General features: G+C 53.8%; 1 protein-coding gene across 5 annotated transcripts in view; it reads left to right on the plus strand.

Moving 5' to 3' along the window:
* PRKAG2 (protein kinase AMP-activated non-catalytic subunit gamma 2) overlaps nucleotides 1-13,074 on the plus strand; it is a 317,328-nt gene that overhangs the window by 130,103 nt on the left and 174,151 nt on the right. The window lies entirely within an intron of this gene.

The raw sequence follows: 13,074 nt of genomic DNA on the forward strand, positions 1-13,074 counted from the left end.
AGACTTGGAGTGGGTTTTGCCCTTGTCTGTCTGCAGCCACACAGGTCAATTCCAAAGCTTTCTTAGCTCCACACCTGGTTAAGACCTGCCCACTCAAAATTAGATGGCAGATTTCATTTATTAAGAATCAGAGAGGCCGGGCGTGTTGACTCATGGCTGTAATCCCAGCACTTTGGGAGACCAAGGCAGGCGGATCACCTGAGGTCAGGAGTTTGAGATCAGCCCGGCCAAGATGGTGAAACCTGTCTCTACCAAAACTACAAAAAATTAACTGGGCATGGTGGCGTGCACCTATAGTCCCAGCTACTTGGGAGACTGAGACAGGAGAATCGCTTGAACCCAGGAGGTAGAGGTTGCAGTGAGCCCAGGTCACACCACTGCACTTCAGCCTGGGCAACAGAGCAAGACTCGGCCTCAAAAAAAAAAAAAAAAAAAATCAGATTTAGTCTGGGCCTATAATCCCAGGACTTCGGGAGGCCAAGGAGGAAGAATCACTTGAACCCAGGAGTTTGAGACAAGCCTGGGCAACATAATGAGACCTTGTCTCTACAAAAAAATTTAAAAATTAGCCGAGCATGGTGGCATATGCCTGTAGTCCCAGCTACTCAGGAGGCTAAGATGGGAGGCTGCCTTGAGCTCAGGAGGTGGAGGCTGCAGTGAGTTGTGATCGGGCCACTATACTCCAACCTGGGAGACAAAACTAGACCCTGTCTAAAAAAAAAAAACAAATCAGAGTCAGCCCATTTCTGGCGTTACTGCTTGCATGGCATAGGTTATTTCTGAAGAGCCCGCTGCAAGATGGAACAGCAGAACCAGTGCTGTCATTTATCGGCTCAGTTTCACCAGGGCTGGGGAGACACAACCCAGGGGATGAGTAAAGATGAGGCTCGGGGGTACATGAAGCCGTGTCCCCTGACTGGAATGTGATGTGTTAAGTGGAAAAATATTGTCACTCTGTGTAACAGGGAGGTGACTTTGGCATAACTTCTCAACTGTAAATGAAAACTGGAAGAGCAGAAAAAGAAAAAGATAAATCTAAAATCCGCCTGTATTTCTTGCTACATCCGCTTCAGCCAGCACTCCTGGAAGCCTCTGCAGGCTCAGAGCGTGCTGAGTCCTTGGGGGAGAGCAGGTCAAAGAGACAGCAGCTCTTGAACCCAGAGGGTGTTCAGTCTTGTGAAGAAGAAAGTCCCATAAAGAGAACTAGAGAGCAGCGTCTAATCGAGTAGAGTCCCAGCTACTCGGGAGGCTAAGGCGGGGGGATCACATGTAGGTGAGGCTAGGCCAGGCACGGGGGCTCAAGCCTGCATTCCCAGCACTTTGGGAGGTTGAGGTGGGAGGATTGCTTGAGCCTAGGAGTTCGAAACCAGCCTGGGCAACGTCATGAGACCCCTCTCTACAAAAAAAATAAAGAATTAGCCAGGCATGGTGGTGCACACCCATGGCCCCAGCTACTCAGAAAGCTGAAGTGGGATGATCGCTTGAGCCTGGGATGTGGAGGCTACAGTGATTTCTAACCATATCACTGCACTCCAGCCTGGGAGTCAGAGCAAGACCCTCAAAAAAAAAAAAAAAAAAAAAAAAGTGACTGTGCACAGAAATAGGACGCCCAGCCCTGAGCAGGGAGAGGAGGGATGCAATCCTAGACGGGAGGCTCATTGACATGGTATAAAAAGATGCCTCTTATTTAAGTAATAAAGTAATAAACACTTATATACTGTAGAATTAAACCAGAACCTGTTATTAACTAAAAATCGGGTTTTGCTAATGGGGAAGGACAGGCCCGTTATTAAGAGGCTATCATGTGCCAGACAGTGGCTACCCCACTTGTGTTTAACGGTTGGCTGTCATCCTGTCTCCTACGCTTCTGAGATCAAAAACAAGATTTGCGCTCAACCAAGTTTTGTAAGAGCCTGGATGCAGATGCCAGCTCTGACCACAGGGTTGAGAAAATCGGAGGTCCCTCCAGAGCCTTCCTCTGGGATTTGGGAAGCAGCTAGAGGCCACAGCCCCTGCTCAGGCTGAGGCTCCTCTTAGGCAGCAGGAGCCCAGGGACCTGGGTTAATAGTATGTCTGAGTTGGGTTAGTGTCCCAGTGAGAAGAGCCAAGAGCTAGGCTGGGTGGGAGGCGGGAGCCCTGTGCCCCGCAGACAGTGTTGGGTGTGGATACACTGAGTGAGGAAAAACAGTCCAAGAGTGTTGACCAAACCCTCCCTCCCAAGCCTGTGCCTGTCTAAACCTTACGCATTTCTCAAGACCCAGCTGAACGATCACTGTCTAGAAAACCACCCTGAGGGCCGGGCGCGGTGGCTCACAACTGTAATCCCAGCACTTTGGGAGGCCGAGGCAGGTGGATCACCTGAGGTCAGGAGTTTGAGATCGCCTGGTCAACATGATGAAACCTTGTCTCTACTGAAAATACAAAAATTGGCTGGGCGTGTTGGCAGGTGCCTGTAATCCCAGCTACTCGGGAGACTGAGACAGGAGAATTGCTGAAATCCGGGGGGCGGAGGTTGCAGTGAGCCGAGATTGTGCCATTTGCACTCCAGCCCAGGGGATAACAGTGAGACTCCGTCTCAAAAAAAAAAGAAAAAAAAAACCCACCCTGGGTGCCTTTTCTGTGATCTCCTGGCTGCTCGTGGACAGGGGTGATGTCTCAGGAGCTCGGTCTGTAGCTCTAACCCGAGGCCTCGTAGTATCACAGCTTCTCCATAAAAACCCCTGGCTCTGCCATGGCTGGAAAATGGTCCAGCCCAGGGTCACGCCCTGTTCTCCAGGAAGGATTGCTTCAGGGTTTTGTGTTTTAAATTCCCTCTCAGCAACGCCCTCTCCTTCGTACAGTTATTCCTGGAGCTAAAAAGAATCTCGGGTCTGGGTTCGGTGGCTCGTGCCTGTCATCCCAGCACTTTGGGAGGCAGACGTGCATGGATCGCTTGAGCCCAGGAGTTTGGGACCAGCCTGGACAATGTGGCAAAACCCCGTCTCTACAAAAAATACAACTAGCCAGGCGTGGTGGTGCATGTCAGTAGCCCCAGCTAATTGGAAGGCTGAGTTGGGAGGATTGCTTAAGCCTGGGGAGGTCAAGGTTGCAGTGAGCAGTGATCATGCCACTGCACTCCAGCCTGGGTGACAGAACTAGACCCTGTCTCAAAAAAAAAAAAAAAAAAAAAAAAGCCAGGTGCTGTGGCTCTTGCCTGTGATCCCAACACTTTAGTAGGCTGAGGCAGGTGGAGGAGTGCTTGAGCCCAGGAGTTTGAGACCAACTTGGGCAACATGGCAAAACCCCTTCTCTACAAAAAAATAGTTGGGTGTGGTGGTGTGCACCTGCAGTCCCAGCTACTGGGGAGGCTAAGATGGGAGGATCACTTGAGCCCACAAGGCAGAGGTTGAAGTGAGCCAAGATTGCACCACTGCACTCCAGCCTGGGAGATAGAGCGAGACACTGTCTCAAAAAACAAACAAAAATCTTAGATGAGACCTCTTCTCCCTGAGAAAGCTTCTGCGAGGGTCATGAAATCTCTGTCTTTGACTTCTCCTCCCTCCTCTCCACAGGACACCACCTAGGCAGTCAGCACAGGTTCCCCCCATCCACTGGGTTTCCTCTGTGGCTGGGTCTTATCCAGGAACTGCAGGCTCCTCTGCCTTAACTCAGCATGGAGCTGCTCCCCCGGGGACAAGGTGCACCCTGTTTCATCTGGGGGCTTCCCTGCGGTTCCCCAGGTCAAGAGATATACATCCACACACACATGTCATGTACCTGTGCACACACACACACACACAGCTCTCCCCACAACCATCAAATCAAGGCCCGCAGCCCCAGAGTCACCAGGTCCATTCGTAATTGCTGTAGATGGCATTTCCACTGGAAAGCCCGTGGCGCTCGCTGGAAATGTTCACCCGCCAGCCTTGTGACAGCCCCCTGGAAGCTCTGACTCAGGAGCACTCAGCCCCTACCCCTCTCTGGCTGCAGAGCCAGGCAGGGAGCCGTGTCTGGCACAGAAGGGAAGCTCCTCACTCCAGCTTTCAGGCTCCAGGCGATAGACAAGTGACGAGCTTGGCTAAGCCTTTCTTTCGGCCTCTTTGGCAAAAAGAAATCCAGATTATGTCGACAAAGGGTATGTGGCAACAATAATAAAAATGTAGAAGGAAGATTAGGAAAGGATTATGCTAATCAGATCAAAGAGCAATAACTGTAGTAGCACTTTCACCCTCTGCAATTATAGGACAGTAATTAAATAAAAACCATTGAGCGTCTTAATGGCTCCTTTCTGCGGGCCAGCAGTGGAGCCAGGAGTGCAAGGAGTGTGTCAGCAAGCTGGTGTTTCATCCTTGGGTGCCCAGGGTCCCGGTAAGACTGGAGACCACGTCCTCTGAGGACGCTTGGACCTTATACCCACCACCCCTTCCCTGAGCCCATGCCACATGACTATGCAATGGCTTCCTGGCCAGAACGCCAGCATCCTTCCTGACCCAGAACATTCAGGTCACCCAATACCATGTGCCATGGCTCCCCCACCCTTGGCTGAGTATGGCCCTGCGGGGACCACCTCGTGCTCTTCACCTCAGCAGAGGACAGGGCTGAGAAGCCTGTGGTTTATCCTGCCCCCATCCAACCCCCCCGCTCCTCCTCACCCCTCAGTCCTCACACTTCCTCTGGTGCCCATCTGCTGACCTGGCTGCTGGTATCTCAATTGGTTTTGCCCTGAAATATCCCAATATATGTTTGTCTTTTTCCAATAGAAATTTTCTTTTTGTTTTACTTTTTAAATTTATTTTTAAAAAGAGACAGAGTTTCCCTGTGTTGCCCAGGGTGGTCTCGAACTGCAGGGCTCAAGCGATCCTCCATGTTGGTCTCCCAAAGTGCTAGGATGACAGGTGTGAGCCACCACACCTGGCCAGAAATTTTCAAAAGAATACAGAAGTAGGGAGAATAGTATAAAAGCATCCGTCTTCCGGGGTTAACGATGCGTCGTCAGGGACTTTGTGCCAGCTGCTGTTTCCATACTAGGGGCAGCAGGGAGTGAGAGATGTGGGCACCCTCGGGGGCACACGGCTGGTGAGGGTGGGCAGATGAATGAGAGAAGTTTAACTGTGGTCAGATGTACATAACACGAATTACCATCTTCGCCATTTCACGTGCATTCCCATTATTGTGTAGGCATTACCACCTGCCATTTCTTCCATCACCCACAGCTGAAACGGTCTCCTCTCAGCCCTAACTCCCGACTCCCCTGGCCCCAGCCCCTGGCAAGCACCATTCTACTTTCTACGAATATGATAACTCCAGGGACCTCATAGAAATAGAGTCACAGAGTGTTTGTCCTTTTGAGTCCGCTTTGTTTTGATGGGCAAACGTGTTTTCATTGTCAGGTCAGGTGGTGGTGATGCCGTGGAGGCAGGGTGAGGGATCAGTTCACTGGGTGACGGGGAGAGGGCTGTGTGGATGCCTCTGCTCAGACCCTTCTGAGAGCTGGAGAGGCCAGGCCCCAGGAGGGAGCCTGCGGTGTGTTCTAGGGACTCTGAGAGGCCTGCGGGGCTGGATGGCAGGAGGCAGAGCCACAGGAGCCCGTCTCTGGCAGGTAGGAGATGAGGTTGAGGCCGGGCACAGCAGCCAGTGTATGCCCCTCTTGTGGATCATGGGAGGGCTCTGGATCACACCTGCTTGAGATGAAGGCCCTCTGGGGTCTTGAGCATGGATAGGCTGAGGACTGGGCCTGCCCAAGGCACAGTGGAGCGAGGACAGAGCTGGGGCTGAGCCTGTCCTTCCCCCAACCCCTTTGGCTCCAAGGCCCTGCCCTAGCCCCCACCCACCTCTCCTTTTGCCAGTTCCTACCCAAAACCGTCCAGCCCTGGTGCCCGTTGTTCTGCTGGATGTGTCCAAACAAGACTCCTGGGGTGTAGCGTCCTTGTTTGTGAGGATGGGTCTTTGGGGGATTTCGGACACTGTAGCCAGTGAGTAGAGAGGCATTTGGGATGATGAGGCAGTGTTCACACAATCTGAGGACGTTCCACTCCCAGCTGTGGATTCCGTGAGGCCCACCTGCCACCCCCTGTCCGCCCCACTCTCATCCATGCCTGGAAAAGCTCATCACCCATCTGCCTGTTCTCCCTACGTCACCGTCACCAAGCACTGCCTGGAGGAACCCTGGACAAGTGGCCCAGCTCTCCCGGAGGTGCTGCTCCCCGAGGACTCCCGGAGTCACTCAGCAGGTCAGGTAGCTGTCACCTCACAGGGTGGCAGGGGAGCAAAGCAGCTCTGGTGCGTGTCCTTGGATGTCACAGTCAAGTGCCCCTTTCCCGCCCCCATCCCAGTCACCCAGAGCTGCTGCTCTGTGTCAGGAAGACTAAAGCCCCATAAACAGGTGGGCATCGCCTGTGCACAGGGCTGGGCGCTGGTGGGGCGTCAGCGAGGTACGTGCTCTCACAGGCGCGCTCCTCAGGGCTGTGCAAGGTGAGCTGTCGTGACAGTGGCGTGGCTCTGGGAGCAGCCGCCCTGTGGAGAGCCTGGGTTCTGAGCAGAGAAGCCGGACACTGGACAAACGATTCCAGGACTGCAGCGTCTGAAAGTATCCGAAGACGAAAGGGTGAGATTTCAGAGCCTGAAGGGGTAAATAATGAAACAGGGAGAAAGGAGATTCAAAAGGGGGTATGTTTTTAAAATAGTGACTCTGGACGGTGACAGAGAAACCCCCATGGCTTGGTGACCTGGGGTTGGGGCCGCAGCCTGGTTGGGTGCTGGCCAGCCCCTGCTGCTCTGTCACCCCCATCCTATGAGACAGGACCTCGCTCAGGGCATGTGCATGGGTCCAGGGAGCCTCGGCACCCGAGGATGGTCACTCAGGCTTCCAACTTCCAGATGAGAATGAGCACTTGGTACATTCAGAGAGCAAGATGAATTCTGCCCTGCGGTAATAATTTGTCTTTTAGTGATTGAGAAGAAAAAAATAGGCAAAGTCCAGGTGCTCTCAGCATAAATCAACGTGAATGTTCCCTGAGGGCAAGGCAGTCTCTGGTGCTTCTGTGTGTTCTCAGCCCAGGCCCTGGGGACTGCTGGCCTCCGGGTGTCTCGTGACGGTGGTGCTGGTTGGGGTGCAAGCCCCCAGGAGGTGGCATCTCCCCTCCTGGTCAGGCCCCTGGTCAAACACTCTGCTGGGCCTGGAGGGATGCAGGGAGGACGGCCCCCGGAGCTGAGCAGCGCAGTGGCCTCTGGAAAGCAGGCTGCTGGGGGAGTGTCCGGGCATCCGCCCCAGGGCCCCAAGGCTAAGAGCACTGCTGCAGGAGGAAGAAGGTGGGGCTCAAAGCAGACCCAGGAGGAAGTTTTGATGACTCACGTCACTAAGATGCTTGACTGGGCCCCACTTTTGGCTGGAAGAGATAACAAATCAGCTAATGCTAGCGAGTTCATCAGTGAACAGCAAATGAGTGATTACACGACTGGGGCCCAGCTTCATGCATTTTCAGCCTTTCCGTAACTTTTGTGTCCATCATGCAAATAATGTCTGGTTCCTCCCTTCCAGACGTTTCCCGCTTTGTGCAGGAGACAAGCCTGAAACAGCCAGAGAACAATACCCCTGACGGCTGAATTCTAAGCTTTGGGCTCCTAGTGGCCTAGTGTTGACTGTCTCCGTAGCCAGCACCCGGGAAAGGGAGGCTCTGGGAAGCCGTGTCAGCAGGGCGGGCTCCATCCACGGTTTCCAGAAATCCTCTGGTAGATTTAAATGCATGTTTTCCTTGAAGCACTTATGTTGACAAGCAATTTCTTTTTTTTTTTTTTTAATTGAGACGGAGTCTCACTCTGTCACCTGGGCTGGAGTGCAATGGCGCGATCTCAGTTCACTGCAACCTCCGCCTCCCAGGTTCCAGAGATTCTCCTGCTTCAACCTCCCGAGTAGCTGGGATTACAGGCATGTGCCACCATGCCCAGCTAATTTTTGTATTTTTAGTAGAGATGGGGTTTCACCATGTCGGCCAGGCTGGTTTCAAATGCCTGACCTCAATTGATCTGCCCACCTTGGCCTCCCAAAGTGCTGGGATTACAAGCATGAGCCACCGCGCCATGCCTGACAAGTAGTTTATTGAGTGAGTGAGTGAGTATGTTGTGTGTATTAGAACATGTTAATGTCTGCTAGTTCAGAGCAAAGGAAAAGGTAGCTGCCTGGTATGGACAATGGGGAGATGTGTTCTAAAACAGAGGTTTTGTTATTCAGGTATGGTGAGGCCAGCAGATCAGGAGACAGCTGCTATGAAAAAGATAGCTTGTTACTCACAGTTCCCAAGGGCCATGCCATGGCAGGAGAGGGGCCTGGGGAATCAGCAGGGTCCGTCGGGAGGCAGAGGAGTGAGGCGAGAGTGCGGCCAGAGTCTTTGCTGCGGCGTCTGAAGGGACCACAAGGCAGAGTATGCAGGCTTAGAACTGGCGAGTGTGGATCATTTTGGTGGGTTCTGGGCGTGGGGACCGTCTCGAGTTATCTGGTCCCGGGCCCTGGGATGATTACGCAGGGAGCGTTGCCTCCTGGCTGTAAGAGCTAGATAGGCGAGTGGCAGCACGGGCTCTGGGTTGGTTGGTTTGCACATCAAAGGTGGGCTCCCAGTGAGCCCCTTGCCATCTCTAAGAACTGACCGACGCTGGGAGCACCCATCACTCTCCAGTCAGCAGGGCTCCAAGGTGCCAGAGCACCAAGAATGCAGAAAATAAGGAAACAGAGTTTATGCAAGATGATGCTCCCTACGGTCCCTCGTTCTCTTCACCTTTTGTTTCTGAGTGTTTGGGGCTCCGGCTGGCTAGGGAGTCCACACTCCTCTGAGCCAAGCCGAGTCCCCAGGCAGGTCCTGTCTCCCGGCAGGGAGGGCCTAGGGAGCGGGGCTGGCGTCCCTAAGCCCAGATGCTCTGGACTGTCCTCTGGGCCTCACACCCCCAGCAGCTCAGCCTTCTCCGGGGATGTGTTTCTCAGCCAAGATGAGACCAGTTCCCTTTCTTTAAAGGACACCTACTGTGTGGCCTGGGGATGCCTTTGATGCCTGAGACCGAGCTAAAGGGCCGTCTGCTCCTGGCAGGGCTGCCTCAGGTCCTCGCCCACCCAGCTCCAGGCTGCAGAGAACGCCAGTGCGAGCGGCAGCAGCAGGCTTGTGGGTGCCTCTGTCTCCCATTTGCCGCTAATGCTGCTTCATGGAACCTGGAGTCCGCTCTGACAGTGGCTGGAGGATGGGTCAGGGATCTGGATGGGTCAGGGATCGGGACGGGTCAGGGATCGGGACGGGGGTGGAGGCATTCTGAAAACTACCCTGCTACCGTGGGTACAAACATAACCCAGTGCTGCCTAGAGTCTGGGACGCGCCTAATGGTGGCCTTCTCTCTGGATGAGAGTGACAGGAAGGCGAGGCTAGGCTGAACACAGGGCCCACTGAGGATGGGGCGCCACCCAGTGAATCTGGCAAGGTGCAGAAGAGACGTTGTGATGCCAAGGATCCTTCCAGCGGGCTCTCCGTTTACCACCCGACTCCAGCTTGGTTTCGAGCCCTCAGCCCTGCCTGGAGTTTCAGTTCTGTGCTCTCCTCCCTGGTTCTCATCCTGGTTCCACACCGTATTCCCAGCACCTAGATCCATATCCAGGGTAGGTGCCTGACAGAACAAGTCTTGCTTCCCCTCTGTCCCTGAACAGGAATAGAGGGTGCACCGTGGAGGCGGCAGGGGGACGCGCAAGCCCCAAGGCCAGTCGAGGTCTGGGCAAGAGCAGGCCCTGAGGAGCGAAGCGGCCATGGCAGGAGGGAGGGGACGGAGCAGTGGGAACACAGCCCTGGGGACATTCCTGCAGCAGGGGCGGCCTGGTAGGTGGGGACCACTTAAAGGAGTTGCCCAGACAGCACGGGTGTGTCCTCGGCAGGTGCCTATCCAGTCACACCCCTCACCCAGGGTGTCCCCGCTCCCGACTCTCCTATGGAAATGAGTCTAGGCTTGTAAGTGTGGGCTCAGCCTGAAGGGCAGGGGCTGGTTAAGGGCAGCAGATGAAGGGCAAAGTGGGTTTTCTCGGTGACATCGGGCCCGCAGCTGCCCTTCCAGGGTTCCTGGGCCCAGCATGGTCCCTGCTCCACCTCCACATTGCTTGGTGCTAAGTGCTGGGGCCGAGATTCCAGCAGCCCCCTCTCAGGAGAGCCACTGCTCAGGTCACGTGGCTGAGAGGGGTCCCTTCCAGCTCTGCCACCGGCCTAAGAAGGTCATAAAGGAGGATGGGGCCGAGTGTGCTTTCCCCTGGCCTGAAGGCCCTTCCTGCTGCCCTCCTCCTCCAAGTCCACCACCTGTCCCGGTGTTTCCAGACTCTCCTGGGCACTCCAGTGCCTGCCACTGTGCCAGCCATGTTTGCGGTTAAATGATAACTTGCATCAGGTCTGTCTAATGGGGGCGCCTCGTTAAACTCCTCAGGTGTGGAGACTGTCTCATTCTTCCCTCTGCCTGTGCCAAATTGCTATTTGTTATCCACATTCATGTTCCCTGTCTTCTTCAATAGCAAGACCCCAGGTTTCATTGTGTGTTGTGTGGCAGTGCATGTGGCCCAGTGGCCATGGGACTTGAGTATTCAGTGAGCTTTTGAGACTTATGGGAAAGCTCTTAGGAGAGAGGTGAGTCCCTCCTTGTCACTTTTTTTCCCCTTGTCTTGGATGTAGATGTGATGGTTGGAGCTCCAGCAGCCACCTTGGACCTTAGAGTGACTGCCAAGAAGAGAAGGCACATGCCGAGGTTAGTGGAGAAAAAGATAGGTGCCTGGGTTACCACTGTGAAGTTTCCATTGTGGTCCTGGACTGCCTACCTATCAGGTGTCTTTTATGTGAAAGAAAAAGAAATATCTTTCTTCCTTAAGCTGTTTTAATTTTGGATTCTCCTGTTAAATGCAGACAAACTTTATCCTAACTGATACAGCCTAGCACAGAACTTGATCTGTACTAGGCACTTAATAATTACTTGGTGACTGAACCACTGAGTGAGGTGGGGTGAAGTGGGGTTGGGGTGATGAGCTTCTCCCCATGTGTAGTCTCGGCTCCTTTAGACTGAGGATGATGAGGTGCCGGGTGAGGGATGCCAGGACTGGGATGAGGCTGGTCTCTGAGGTCACCCCCAGGGACCTTTGTCCCCTTCCATGTGACCTAGAGCTGTGTGTTCACTGTACTGCAAGCAGACTCACTTTCAGAAAACTCTGATATTCCAAATGTAGACTAAAATAAAATTAGACCGGTTGATGCCTTAGTGTATCTATTAGTCAGTTCTTACGTTGCTATAAAGAAATACCCGAGACTGGGTAGTTTATAAAGGAAAGAGGTTTAATTGACTCACAGTCCTGCATGACTGGGGAGACCTCAGGAAACTTAGAATCATGGAGCAAGGGGAAGAGGCACGTCTTACATGGTGGCTGGCGAGAGAGAAGAACCTATGTGTAGGAGGAACCGTCAAATACTTATAAAACCATCAGATTTTGTGAGAACTCACTCATTATCACGAGAACAGCATGGGAGAAACCTCCCCCATGATCCAATCACCTCCCACCAGGTCCCGCCCTTGACACGTGGGGATTATGGGGATTACAATTCAAGATGAGATTTGGGTGGGGACATAGAGCCAGACCATATCAGTGTACAAACAGATCATTTTCTTGAAATTGCCATATCCCTCTCTGGGGACTTTTAAATCACTTAGTTTGAGAAGCGTTCACCCATGGAGACGTGAGTGTGCCGTTTCAGCTGCAGGTACACAGTGAACTTCAGACTGGCTTTTTGGGTACCTGTGTCTAGCTGGGACGTAGGCCATGAAGGACAGGCTCCTTATCAACCTGGTGCCTTTGTGACATGTATCTGACTGCATGCATACCATCGGATAAGCCAAACGCCTACAGAATACTCAGTCTGATAAATGTATTTATTATGCTTGTGTGTCAGGCTGGCTCTGCAAATGAAGTGAAGACCTACAGGACATGGCTCATAGCAGCTTGTAGTTTAGCTGGGGGTTAAGGAACACCTGGCTGAAGAGAAGGCCCCAGCAATAGCTGTTGATGTGACGTGCTCTGGGGCTCCGTGAGATTGAGGATGTCTCTGCTGGGCCCCGTGGGTAAGGCTGAATGGGTAGAGACCTGGGAGGGGAGCAGTCAAAGAAAAGTCCGGAAAGAGAAGACAAGGCCAGGCTCTAGAAACCCTTGATTGCCAGGCTGGGGAAGGGGTCTGAGCAGGGGTGGAGTGTCAGGAGATTGTGGTGTGGGAGAGCTACAGGCTTTGCCATGTGTGGACCAAGGGCGGTCTCTCCTGTGAGCAGTTGTCTTCCAGAGATTCTGTGTCACTTTTCCTTCACTGTCCCTGAGAGAGGGACCCTGGAGCAGCCCTCCCTGTACCTCCTGCCATTTGGTGATGGCTGCCCCATCCCTGTGGGCTGGCGTGACTCCAGCCCAGGCCACATGTGGGGAGCTGCGTTTCGTGCCTTGAGAGACAGACGTGAGGGGGAAGAGGCTATGCAGCAGCCAGGCCAGGACTGGGGGCTACATGGAGTCCATCATTTAGGGATGCAGAGGAAGGAAGGCCATTTGGGGAAGGGAGGCTGAGACCAGAATGTGGCCAGGGCCGTGAGTGTTGGCCTGGGTCAACACCATCGTCAGCCGCTGATGATGATACCACATGGCGCAGCTTCTACTATGTTTTTACCTTTGATAACTCTGTTAAGGCAGGTAAAGGAGGTGGTGGAGGTGGTGCTCCCCTCTTACACATGGGGAAACTGAGGCCCAGAGAGGCCAAGATGTGTCCGTGACACCTGGCAGCAGCAGATGGGCAGAAGAGGAGGAGCCCCTCAGCCCACGTCCCGGCCGCGGTGCCCATGGGTGACAATCACTCTTTCCTATGGGGCTTCCCGTGAGGCAGGCCCCTCTCCTGCAGCAGCAGCAGAACATACGCCCTCTGCCACATTCCTCACCCACACTCCAGCGGCTGCCCCGGGCTGCCCTGCGCCTCCCAGGGGATACAGGGCCCGAAGGCCCCTCCGCCCTCCCTGCTTCTCGCTCCTGGGCCTGGCCAGCCCCGGTTTTGGTCACAGGATAGCTAAGGCTGA

Source organism: Papio anubis, chromosome 4 (assembly GCF_008728515.1).
Source record: "Papio anubis isolate 15944 chromosome 4, Panubis1.0, whole genome shotgun sequence".
NCBI lineage: Eukaryota > Metazoa > Chordata > Mammalia > Primates > Cercopithecidae > Papio > Papio anubis.